Raw genomic sequence first — 12200 nt, 5'->3', positions numbered from 1 at the left:
GATGTCAGCTTTCTAAAGAAATGGGCACTGCGTGGCCCAGTGTTTATAGGCCAAATCCATTTCTTAGCATCGTTGCTTTTTGTCTCAAAACTGATTTAAAACATTTGGAAAATCTGTCTATTCAGCTGGCGTGTTCTGGTGCATTCTTTCCTAGACACAGTGAGGTCAGATGCGATATGTCTGATGGAGTCCTCCACTGCAATCTATAGCCATTTCCCCAGAGTCCTGTGGAGTGTAGCAAAGCAGAACAGTCTTATAATGGGCCCAATAACAATATGTTCTTTGTGTGAAAGAATCCAGGGGGAAGTGCTGGAAGCTGCACTGGTCAGTAAAAAATGCACACAACAACAACAAACCTCCCAACAACTGGTTTTAGTGCTTCGCGCTCCCCACCCCAACCTTTCTCATTATGTACATTGCAGCCATTGGAAATATTTTCTTGACAGTAAATAAGCATTGCCATAAAAGAGTTCACAAGCGTGAATTGCACAGATACATCAGAGTTCTTATCCATTTCTATGGGTTTGAGTTATTAATGCCTGTGATTAGTCGGTATTCATGGAGAAGCATGAAACAGAGGAGACTATTTCATTCTCCTCCATGAAAATGGACTAATTTCATCATTTTTGTTAGTGTTTCCACCTGCAGTTCAAGGCAAGGTTTTACAAACTTTACAAAATTATTTTTCACATATGCCAGAAACATATGGGTTGAAGTGCATTGCACATCTCTACCACTTTTGAAGTATGATCTCCTCACGAACATTACAGCAGTGCTATCTACTGACATGTTCATCTACAAACACCATTAGGATATGGGGGAAAAAATCATTTCAGGTCCTTTTAAAATAAAATCCAAAAAAGTCCCAGTTATTCCCATTCAAGAGTAAAACAAACTTAAACGTAAAAATAAAAATACAATAATGGGAGAAAATGAAACCAACAGCCCCAAACACTACAATTTATCTATTTTCAAGACTCTTAAAAATATTAGGTTAAGGCTCTTCAATTCAATCATAGGTGCATCTGTGGAATTTGACATCGCTTTAATTGACGTGGTTCCATGCTATGAAATCATCGGAGTTGTGGTTTGGTGAGACACCAGTACTAAAGACTTGTTAAACCATAACTCCTATGATGCCATAGCATTAAGCATTGGCAGTTAAAGTGGTGTCAAATTGCATTAATTCTGCATTGTTGCTGCACCCCATGTTACACATGCCCCTTTTCACATGCCCGGTTATAGTGCTATGAATCCACATTAACAGCCATAACAACATCCTATGGAATCCTGGGATTTGTAAGTTTGGGGGAGACATTTAAAGAGCTCTAGTGCAGTGGTTCTCAACCTGTGGGTCCCCAGATGTTTTGGCTTTCAACTCCCAGAAATCCTCACAGCTGGTAAACTGGCTGGGATTTCTGGGAGTTGTAGGCCAAAAACATCTGGGGACCCATAGGTTGAGAACCACTGCTCTAGTGTCTCAGCCATATACAAACCCTATAATTCCATAGAATGCTGATATAGCAATTAAAGTGAAATCAGAGTGCAATAACTGTGTGGTATTAAAGACACATAACTTTCTAAACTTAGGACCACTTTGGAGAATATGCCTTGATGTTTTAGTATTTTTTTAATTTTCCTCTGGCCATAGATGATCCCAAGAGAGAACTTTATCTTTTGCAGATGCATATGTGCATTGTTTATTTATATATAGCTGGTTATCTTTGCCTTCTCTGATATTAAAGAGAGATGAACATCTAAATTTAGAGGCACCAAATATCAACATATAGTTGCTTATAAACACAGCTCACTGCCATTGTTTGCTTACAACTTTCATCACTGAAAGTTCAAATAATCTAGAAGTATTTAGTTCTAGCCATTTTACTGAAGAGATCTTCATGACACAGTAATTTCCCAATAGCAGAGCTCGCTTAAAAGCAAAATGAACCTCACAACCCCTTCTTCTTTTGCCTCTCTTTCCCGAACCAAACAAGACTTCTGAGACACATACCAAGCGGCCATAAATGCTATAAAAGGGGCTGTTTTTACAACCATTTCACTGATCATAACACCCCTTGCAAAGCTGTCATAAAAATGTAGATTCAGTAGTGAGGGAGCACCTGCATACCGTGGTGGTAGGATAGAACAGAAGCAATTTTAAAAGGTCAGTAATGTATCAGGTTTTACACTTGAAGTTAGATTACCTGCTTCTAGGAAAGGCAAAATGTATATTGGGTTTGGCATTACCTTAGTTCTGTTTCCCTTTGGCAACAGTCTTGGATGGGCAGTTTTTGCAAAGCGATGGCACAAGTTGGGTGCAAAACAGCTACAGAAAAAAATACACATATTTTGCTGATGCTCATGAAACTAATCTTCTCTACACCTGTTTTCATCTGATTGGTCCTAAGAGAACAGGAACATATGCACATGTGGATCAGGAAGGATGTTCTTTTGATATGAGACTGACACCTTTTGATATGAATGCTCATATGTTGAACACTAGACCCTTTTGCCATGAATTTGATATTCATGGTTTCACTTACCCATGCGCCAAAATTTTTTCACCCTGGAAGTATTTGTGGACCTCTCTAGGGTCTCCAGTATGATTCTTGGGCTGGTATGCTTCCAGCCCAAGTACGGTCAAAATATAGGCTTCACTCTTATCCATGGTTTCATGTAATCATCAGGAACCTTGGAATGTATCCTCCTTGGATATGGGGATTATACTGTATGGACAATCAAGATGATGCTGGGTTGCTGTGAGTTTTCCAGGCTGTATGGCCATGTTCCAGAAGCATTCTCTCCTGATGTTTCGCTCACATCTACGGCAGCCATTCTCAAAGGTTGTGAGGTCTGTTTGAAACTAGGCAAGTGGTTTATATATCTGTTAAAAGTCCAGGTTGGAAGAAAGAGTTCTTGTCTGTTTGAGGCAAATATGAATGTTGCAATTGGCCAGCTTGATTAGCATATAATGGCCTTGCAGATTCAAAGCCTGGCTGCTTCTTGCCTGAGGGAATCCTTTGTTGGGAGATGTTAGCTGGCCCTGATTGTTTCTTATATGGGATTCCCATTTTCTGACTGTTGTTCTTTATTTACTGTCCTGATTTTAGAGTTTTTAAAATACTGGTAGCCAGATTTTGTTCATTTTCATGGTTTCCTCCTTTCTGTTGTAATTGTCCACACGCTTGTGGACAATTTGTGATCAAGATGATGCTGTTTACATGTTTATGGTGTGAGTGTGCTTTGCATGGGAAATATTTTTTCTTCCCACCAAGAACTTGGAAATGTTAATTATTTGGACTACACATCTTTTGACAGGACCATGGATTATGGAAGTAGTAATCGCCCCACCATCACCTCAGCCTTTCTGCTAAGGTCTGGTTCTACTTACTGTATGGTAACAGAACTTGGAAAATGAGCTATCAGTGGGTCTACATATACTTTTTGAGGACTCACAGCAAGCACACAATATATAATATATAGACTATATTTTCTATTTTCTACACTCCTCCCTTAATAGGTGACATAAATGGGATCATCCAGATTGACAACTGTAGGGGAGAGGAAGGTTGATCTGATTCATTTCATTTCACAAACCAGTGCTGGCCTCTGGTGGAGTATCTACTATAACATGGTACCCTAACTTTATATAGAACATTGAAGGTATTATGCATGCAAACCCATCTCATAAGATCCAATTATGAGGGCAAGTCATTTGTTAAAGATTGTAGTTTAGAATATGTTCCTTGATTTCAGTGGAACATGCTTTCCAGCAAAAATCGGTAAGATTGCAGATAGATAACTAGGGATTTAAAATAATCAAAGGAAAACAATGAAACAGTTGAGGCAGCGCTCTCAAGGTCAAAGCATTGGGTCTTTTTAGAAGGGTGGTGATAGGGCAGCTTTCTCTTGAATGTGTAATTAAAAGGAATATGAGACATGCTTTTGTTACAGATAGAACCTGTGAGAAGTGGCCTGTGGATATGGATCCACAGAGCTGCCAGGATTTTTGGACTCTCCTTGGTGGTCTGACTATGGGAACTGCTTTAATGAGAGCCTACACATCAAACTCGACCACTGGGACACAGAGTAAGAGTAAAGTTGGATGATGATCACATTGTACTATTCACAGCATTGTCCTTTTTCTTGTAGCCTCTTGGTAGAGCATTATTATGAAGGACAAATTAAATATTGTTCTATAAATATATGCTGGAATGGCTTTCTGTGTTTTACTTTGTTAGTAGAAGCTGACTATCTTTATTTCTGAATATCTATGTATCTGCATATCTATGTATATAGTCTGAAAGCTTTTGCTGCCTGAGGTAGAGCTGCCATCGGGGTACCCACGAACATAGTAATGAAGTCTGGATGTATTATTTTCACACCGAGACAAATAACCCCACAAGCACAGTAAAAAACCCAACTACAACACTGTAATGACAAAATAAAGAGCTGTTTGTTGCACAGACTCCTGGAGTGGCTGCTGCAGTTTGCCAAATAGTCTAGATCATTGGTTCTCAACCTGTGGGTCCTCAGGTGTTTTGACCTACAACTCCCAGAAATCCCAGCCAGTTTACCAGCTGTTAGGATTTCTGGGAGTTGAAATCCAAAACATCTGGGGACCTACAGGTTGAGAACCACTGGTCTAGGCTAAAATGTATACACCCACACCTTTCACCAGTGATGACTGGTGACTTCTATGCCAGTGGAGAAAATTCTGGACATTATCTCCAAAACAGATTCAACATCTAGGACAACTCCTTTCATGTTTGAACACAATTCCTATGTGGATTCATTGTACAACTGGCATAGGAAACACCAGCTAATGTTATCTGATATAACAGATTAAAACAGAAAAATCTGGAATGACTGGGAAGAAGATATTTTATGGCCCCATCTATACTGCCTTATAATCCAGTTTCTGAATGCATAAACTGCCTTGAATTAGATTATAAGGCAGTGTAGATTCATATAATCTGGTTCAAAGCAGTTAACCTGCATTCTGAAATTGAATGATTTGGAAGTAGATCCAGCCTATATTTAGACTGGTGAATTTACCAAATGAATTTATAGCATTCCATATTATCCACAAAGCTGGAGAAAAAGGTATCTGCATATGGATATTACACACATTTCTAACTAATACAAAGCTGACCTTATGAAATCCAATCTTTGGAAGCAGATTCTTTTAGTGCCTATATTTCAGTATTTGGAAAGCAATCCTTAGTCCTTTGGAGTGCTGTGTGGTTTCCGGGCTCTATGGCTGTGTTCTATCAGCATTTTCTTATGACGTTTTGCCTGTATCTGTGGCTGGCATCTTCAGAGGATCTTCAGATGCCAGCCACAGATGCAGGTGAAATGTCAGGAGAAAATGCTGCTAGAATATGACCATACAGCCCAGAAACCACACAGTATCCCAGTGATTCTGGCCATGAAAGCCTTCAACAATCCTTATTATTTTGCCTTAAATGAAGTATAATTCAGACATATATAACTCTTTAAAAGGAGCTCTTGTTTTCAATTTTTTTTTTAAAGCAGCTAACATGGACAACCCTTTTTTTGCAATTCTGTGTGAATATCTCCTCACAACGCCATTAGAGCATGTAAAATTTAATTTCCATTTCATCAGCATCAAATGTTTATCAGAGAGCTCTTTACCAAAACCATTGCCCTGCTGGGCAAATCAAGAGCATATGGGCAGAACATGAGTCACCGACCATAGCCTAGACTCCATAGATCCTCCAGCAATTATCATTAAAGAGAAGATGTGTGTCAGATAGTTTAGAAGATGAGGCCAGATTTATCAAGCATCTTCTTTTGTGTACTTCAGCTGAAGCCCAGGGAGGCACATGAGGGAGGGAGGGAGGGAGGGAGGGGGACAGAGCTTAAGAAACCCATCACATGACTTTAAACATTGACCCAATCATCACCTTAAACTAGAAACCCTGAGGGATGCATCGAGGTCTCTTTCATAACCATTTAGCTCAGGCCAGTCCTTCAGTACAGACAGACCATACACATGCCCAAGGCTATGAGATAGGGTGGCAAAATGAAGCAAAACCTACACTTCACTCGTATTGAGCCAGAGTCCTTTTTAATCCTGCATTTTATTAAGCAGTGACACATCCCTCATACTCTTCTTGCCAAGGGGTGCTTTCTATTGGCTAAACAAAGCAGAAGCTGCCATTTTATTTAGGTCTTTTTGTATTATCAACAAAGGAAGCTGCTGTGCCAGATCCATTTGTCCCCATTCATATCTTGCACTTATCTTCCTTCTTTGTAATAAAGTACAGTCATTAGAAACAATTTACTGGTTCTGTTTGCCAACACTTTATCTTTCAGCTGTAGTGATAGGTTCATAAAACTGGAAGGGACCTCAGGAGTAATCTTACTCATTGCAGGATCTGAAATTAGCAGCAGGGATGCCATCAAACTTGCCTCCATCTTCCTTCATTTCATTTGGTGGGTATACTATAATTACCAAGAGTATTGTTATTGCTATACTGCCGGACTCATTTTCAACAGCTATTGGGTACATGCTCTGCCAGATATTGTTGCTTGGAGTTCTGGAACAAAAGTTACTTGATCCCCCCCCCCCCAAGTATCTAGGAAGAGTAGAGATATCACACTGGCAATGAAGGTCCACATAGTTAAAGCAATGGTATTCCTCGTAGTAATCTATGGATGCAAGAGCTGGACCATGAGTAGGGCTGAGTGAAGGAAGATAGATGCTTTTGAACTGTGGTGTTGGAAGAAAATTCTGAGAGTGCCTTGGACCACAAGAAGATCCAACCAGTCCATACTCCAGGGAATAATGTCCGACTGGAGGGAAGGATATTAGAGGCAAAGATGAAGTACTTTGGCCACATAATGAGAAGACAGGAAAGTTTGGAGAAGATAATAATGTGGGGAAAATGGAAAAAAGAAGAGGGGCCGACCAAGGGCAAGATGGATGGATATTATCCTTGAAGTGACTGGCTTGACCTTGAAGGAGCTGGGGGTGGCGACAGCTGACAGGGAGCTCTGGTATGGGCTGGTCCATGAAGTTATGAAGAGTTGGAAACGACTGAACGAATAAACAACAAGCAATAATCTAGGAGTCAATAGGTAGCCCTGGACAATGTGGCAAGTTGCAAATAGTGTCACATTTTGTAATTTTGTGTTGATGATCCCATATGTAGCAATATCATCCATTTTTAACATTCTGTTTGGGAGTACTCCCAGGAGTCATTAACCAACTGGAAACACAGCTGGTTGATGGCACTGATGGTGGTAGTGGTGGTAATATCTTCCATGTATACTCTGCCATTCAAATCACACCTTGCAAATATCTAAAAAAAATAAATTATAGGTCTCTGCAAAAATACAGAACAAACAGCCAGAGTAAAAAAACAAATCAAACACTTGCTTAAACAAGTATTTTTAAGTGATGCCTGAAGGACAATAATTTGGCAGATGACTAGAAAGTGCTGTCAAGTGCTGCTCTTATGGGGCAAACTATTCTACAATATCTAAAGGATATCCCAGCCAATCCTAAACGTCAGGTAGATTAGTAAAAGAAAAAAACAAGAACAATTGCCTTTAAGTACCTGGATGTAGCCTGCATCTTGTCCTTTATGTTGTCCCTTGTGTTTAAGGAGCATTATCTCATTAAACATGCATTAAGCATTGCACAATATTTCTCAGGCTGAGATTTTTTCTTCCATCTCTGCTCTTTCTTTGCTGTATAGGCTAGTCAGATCTGATTTTAGTTGCTTTTAGTTGCTTTTTTTCCTTTTCTTGTGATTATATTCCCTGGGCTGGTCTCTTTATGTTTTCACTCCACATGGATGAGTCAAGCCACTGCCCTCTAGCCGCACATTGAGTTGCCAGAGTACAGGATGAGGTAGTGAGGCCACAATGTAAAAAATATGGAAGGCAATCAAGGAAGAAGAAAGGAGCAATTTGATTTTGAACAACTTTGGATAAGTTAGGGCTACAAAATAGATATAGCAGCGGTATACATGCATGATTGAAGTAGAAAACACTACTACATGGAATTTTGGATAGGAAATTGACTGAAACTGGTCTAATGGTCACACTTTACCCAAATTCTGTTGCTTTTAGGGCTCAGGGCAAAGTTCTCCCTGCGATTAATAATACTCTGATTTATTTTTAATTCTGCTTTTACAAAATTGCACAGCATTCTGGAATGTTACTACCAATCTGGAATGTTACTGTCAATCTACATAACATCTTTTTATTTTCTTTCCCATCTGCCCCTTGCTTTGCCATCATGATTAATGAACTCATCAAAACTTCCTGGTAGCCCAGTTTGTTTCCAGGTGCAATCCAAGGTGCTGGCCTTAGCCTGGAGCCCCAAACCAGTGGTTCTCAGCGTGTGGTTCCCCCGGTGTTTTGGCCTAAATCTCCCAGAAATCCCAGTCAGTTTACCAGCAGTTAGGATTTCTGGGAATTGAAAGCCAAAACATCCGAGGCCCCACAGGTTGAGAACCACTGCCCTAAATGGTTTGAACCCAGCCTGCATAAGGGACTGCATCTCCTCCTACCAGCCCACACAAGCCCTGAGACCATCAGGAGAGGCCCTTCTCTCGGTCCCATCACTGTCACAAGCATGATTGGTGGGAACGAGAGAGCGGGCCTTCTCAGTGATGGCCCAGCGGTTCTGGAACTCCCTTCCCAAAAATATGTGATCAGCCTCACTCTACTGGCATTTCATGTACAGGTTAAACCTTCCTACGGAAGCAGGCCTCCCCCCATTAACCCATAATAGGCTGCGACAGATAAGGCATATTAATGAAGGCTATCTTGGACCTGACAACAGATACACAGGTCCTAAACATACAAAGCTTTAGGATTTTTAATAGGCTCAGGGAATTTTAGTGGGAAATGTTGTATTTATTAACTTTGTAGTTTATAGTTTATGTAACAGTGTTCTCTGTTTATCAATTTTATTTTATTATGTGTCATGTAATTTCTGTCGTTTTAATTTGCTTGCTGCTTTGATTCCCACTCATGATAGAAAAGGAGGATAAAATAATAATAATAATAATAATAATAATAATAATAATAATAATAATAATAATAGCAGCCATGTTGGAGAAATCATTCTTTCATGTATAATGATAGGCAACTCCCACCCACTAAAATCAAGATCGATATTTGCATAGTTCATGTATGGGTTATTTTATGGACCAGCAAAGTGAAGCAGGGTTGCTATTATTGCTGTTTTTGCTGCAGAGTTTTCATGAAATTAGTGATTGAGAAAGTTTTTTTCTTGACAATTTAGTTCCCAGAATTTCTGACCCTGTTGGTTGGTAATTCTGGAAACTGTATTCCCTGAAAATCAGTTTCCCCAAACTTTCCATTTGATATGATAAAAGAGACAGGGTAGCATTTTTCTGGATCAGTTTGCATGCTGTAAGAGACATGGAAAATGGTCAAAAGTGTACACTTGCCAAACATTCTTCATATGTGTACTTGAGGAATCACTGAGGAAGAGCAAGGATGCATGTTCTGGCTGTGGCCAAATGTCGTCATTGCTGCTGGTGTTCTGCCCTCACCTTCATATGTTTTCTGTGAAGAGATAATCTCCGTACATCTGGTTGAATGTGCTTGGAATCCTCCATATGATTGGGGACATTGATGGAATAATCTGAGAAGAATTCATGAGTTGTAAATACCTGTATATGGGAAATCCAGGAGGAGAGAGAGAGTAGATATCAAATCTTCTGTAACTTGTCTTCTCCTCTTTTCCCACAGAAATTAGGAAAGACAAGGATTGCAAGTGAGATTCTTGGAGAAAAGATCTGCCATGTCTGTTGTAACATATTTCTATGAAAGTCAGGCATGAGGGGAAGTCAGCTGATGAAGCTGCCAAATTCACACCTTCATCACTACTGACACAACAGAATACTGAAAGTCACCAGGGGCTTGTCTGCAATGCCCCCAAACCCCATATTCACCACTGGCAATATTCACAACACAGCAGCTTCCAGTGAGTACTGTGCTTTCCTTTCTTGTTTCCTTTTTGCTTTAAACCAACTTCCTCTGTTTCTTGCAAAGTCGGGAATTACTACAGATTTGCAGGAAAGCACAGACTATCCCAGAGCTTCGGGGCAGTCTGGTCTGATTCCATTTAATCTGTTGTCCATCACTTGACACCATCACCTCTCTCCTGTGCTAATCATAAATTGTCCCCATGTTGCTGCCATCTCTCTTAGTCACCCGTGTGTCCATCCAAGCTCCTGGACACTCTGTTTATGTCAGAACAGAGCACCCGCATAAACAGCAAGAGGAAAGGGAGGTCAACCTCATCCTTCTTGCTGGCCACACAGGCATCCTGGCGTGACATCACAGAGACACCAGGTTGGGCTGGCAGGTGTCAGACTGGCTGAGCTGGAATACCCTCTCTGTCACTGCTGCCACCATCACAGGTGCTTCTGTGATGTCAGGCTGGGATGCCTGTCTGACCGGCAAGAAGGATGGGCATTTCCAAACTGGAAAGCACTAGCAAGGAAGTCTATGCTAGACAGGTTATCCCTGTGTAAATCTGCCCTTGGAACAGCCTCAGATTCATCACATAGGTGGATTTACATAAGGTCAGGAGCCCCGAAGTGTGCTAAAGCACTGAGCTGCTGAACTTGCAGACTGAAAGGTCACAGGTTCAAATCCCGGGAGCGGAGTGAGCACCTGCTATTAGCTCCAGCTTCTGCCAACCTAGCAGTTCGAAAACATGCCAATGTGAGTAGATCAATAGGTACTGCTCCAGTGGGAAGGTAACGGCACTCTATGCAGTCATGCTGGCCACATGACCTTGGAGGTGTCTACGGACAATGCCAGCTCTTCGGCTTAGAAATGGAGATGAGCACCAACCCCCAGAGTCAGACATGACTGGACTTAACATCAGGAGAAACCTTTACCTTTACCTACCTGTCTAACTTAGACTTGACCCAGAAATTAGGGATCTAAATTCACTCTCCATTTTACACCAATGCTGCCTAGAGGCTGTAGACTTCCTCAAATACAACAGGAAAGTCCAGCAAATGGAAAAAGGGATCCCCCCACTTCTCACTAGAAGTGTGCAATTCGGCCAAAAGGCATGCCTTTTTGGGGACCATTGTCAGCTGACCCCTCATTCTGTTTACTGGAAAGTTACTCGAAAGGGGAGGGGTTTTACTGTTTTTATCCAGCAGAAATTCTGCCCATTGGCTATAATGCCTGCTCCCCACCCCCTGTGAGGCTGCCTCTGTGGGGCTCATACTCCTCCAAAACCTTGGGGTCTTCTTTGGCACCCAGAAAATTTGCAATGAAGAAGGAGACGCGAACGCTTTTTGTGGCTTTGTCCAACATCCTCGAAGCAGGATAAGGTGGCTGCTGCTGCTGCCTGCCCCACATATTTATTTATTTATTTATTTATTCATTTATTTATTTATAGTATTTATATTCCACCCTTCTCACACTGAAGGGGACTCAGGGTGGATTACAATGCACACATTCAATGCCATCAACAAACAACATACAATATAGACACAGACAGAGGCAATTTAACATTTCCAGCTTCATGAGGGTATGCTTGATTCTGGCCACAGGGGGAGCTGTTGCGTCACCATCCACTAGTGACACCAAGTACTGTACTTTCTCATTCCTTTCCACATGCTGCTGGCAGTTTTATGGTGTTGTAAATTAGTTAAATTAGCCTCTCACATAAAGCGTACCTAAATTTCCTAGTTGACAGATGCAACTGTCTTTTGGGCTACTTAGGTAAACAGCAAGCTGAGCTATTTAATGGTCGGGGGCTTAACTCAACCCGGGCTTCGAACTCATGACCTCTCGGTCATGAGTTATTTATTGCAGCTGGTTACTAGCCAGCTGCGCCATACCCTCCCCGAGCAGGTGAGGGATGGCCATCTTCTTGGGGCACTCATTCCCTGCCACACTCTTATTTATTTATTTATTTATTTATTTACAGTATTTATATTCTGTCCTTCTCACCCCGAAGGGGACTCAGGATTATATACATATAGGGCAAACATTCAATGCCCCTATACACATAGAACCTAGACAGAGACAGACGCAGAGGCAATTTAACCTTCTCCTGAGGAGATGTTCAATTCTGGCCACAGGGGGGAGCAGCTGCTTCATCATCCACTGTGACGGCACTTCCTCATTCCAACATCGTAAATTAGTTAAATTTGCCT

At 41.1% G+C, this 12200-nt stretch overlaps 1 long non-coding RNA gene across 1 annotated transcript; it reads right to left on the bottom strand.

Annotated features, from left to right (window-relative positions):
- Positions 1 to 9170: 9170 nt before the first annotated feature.
- LOC134298723 (uncharacterized) lies at positions 9171 to 10327 on the bottom strand. The gene is made up of 2 exons (XR_010005813.1): positions 10171 to 10327; positions 9171 to 9683 (listed from the first exon to the last, which is right to left on the bottom strand). It is a non-coding gene; the product is annotated as an uncharacterized LOC134298723 (long non-coding RNA).
- Positions 10328 to 12200: the final 1873 nt, after the last annotated feature.

The sequence above is a fragment of the Anolis carolinensis genome, chromosome 4, assembly GCF_035594765.1.
Source record: "Anolis carolinensis isolate JA03-04 chromosome 4, rAnoCar3.1.pri, whole genome shotgun sequence".
In the NCBI taxonomy this organism is placed as follows: domain Eukaryota; kingdom Metazoa; phylum Chordata; class Lepidosauria; order Squamata; family Dactyloidae; genus Anolis; species Anolis carolinensis.
This window is presented reverse-complemented; position numbering and strand designations above follow the sequence as displayed.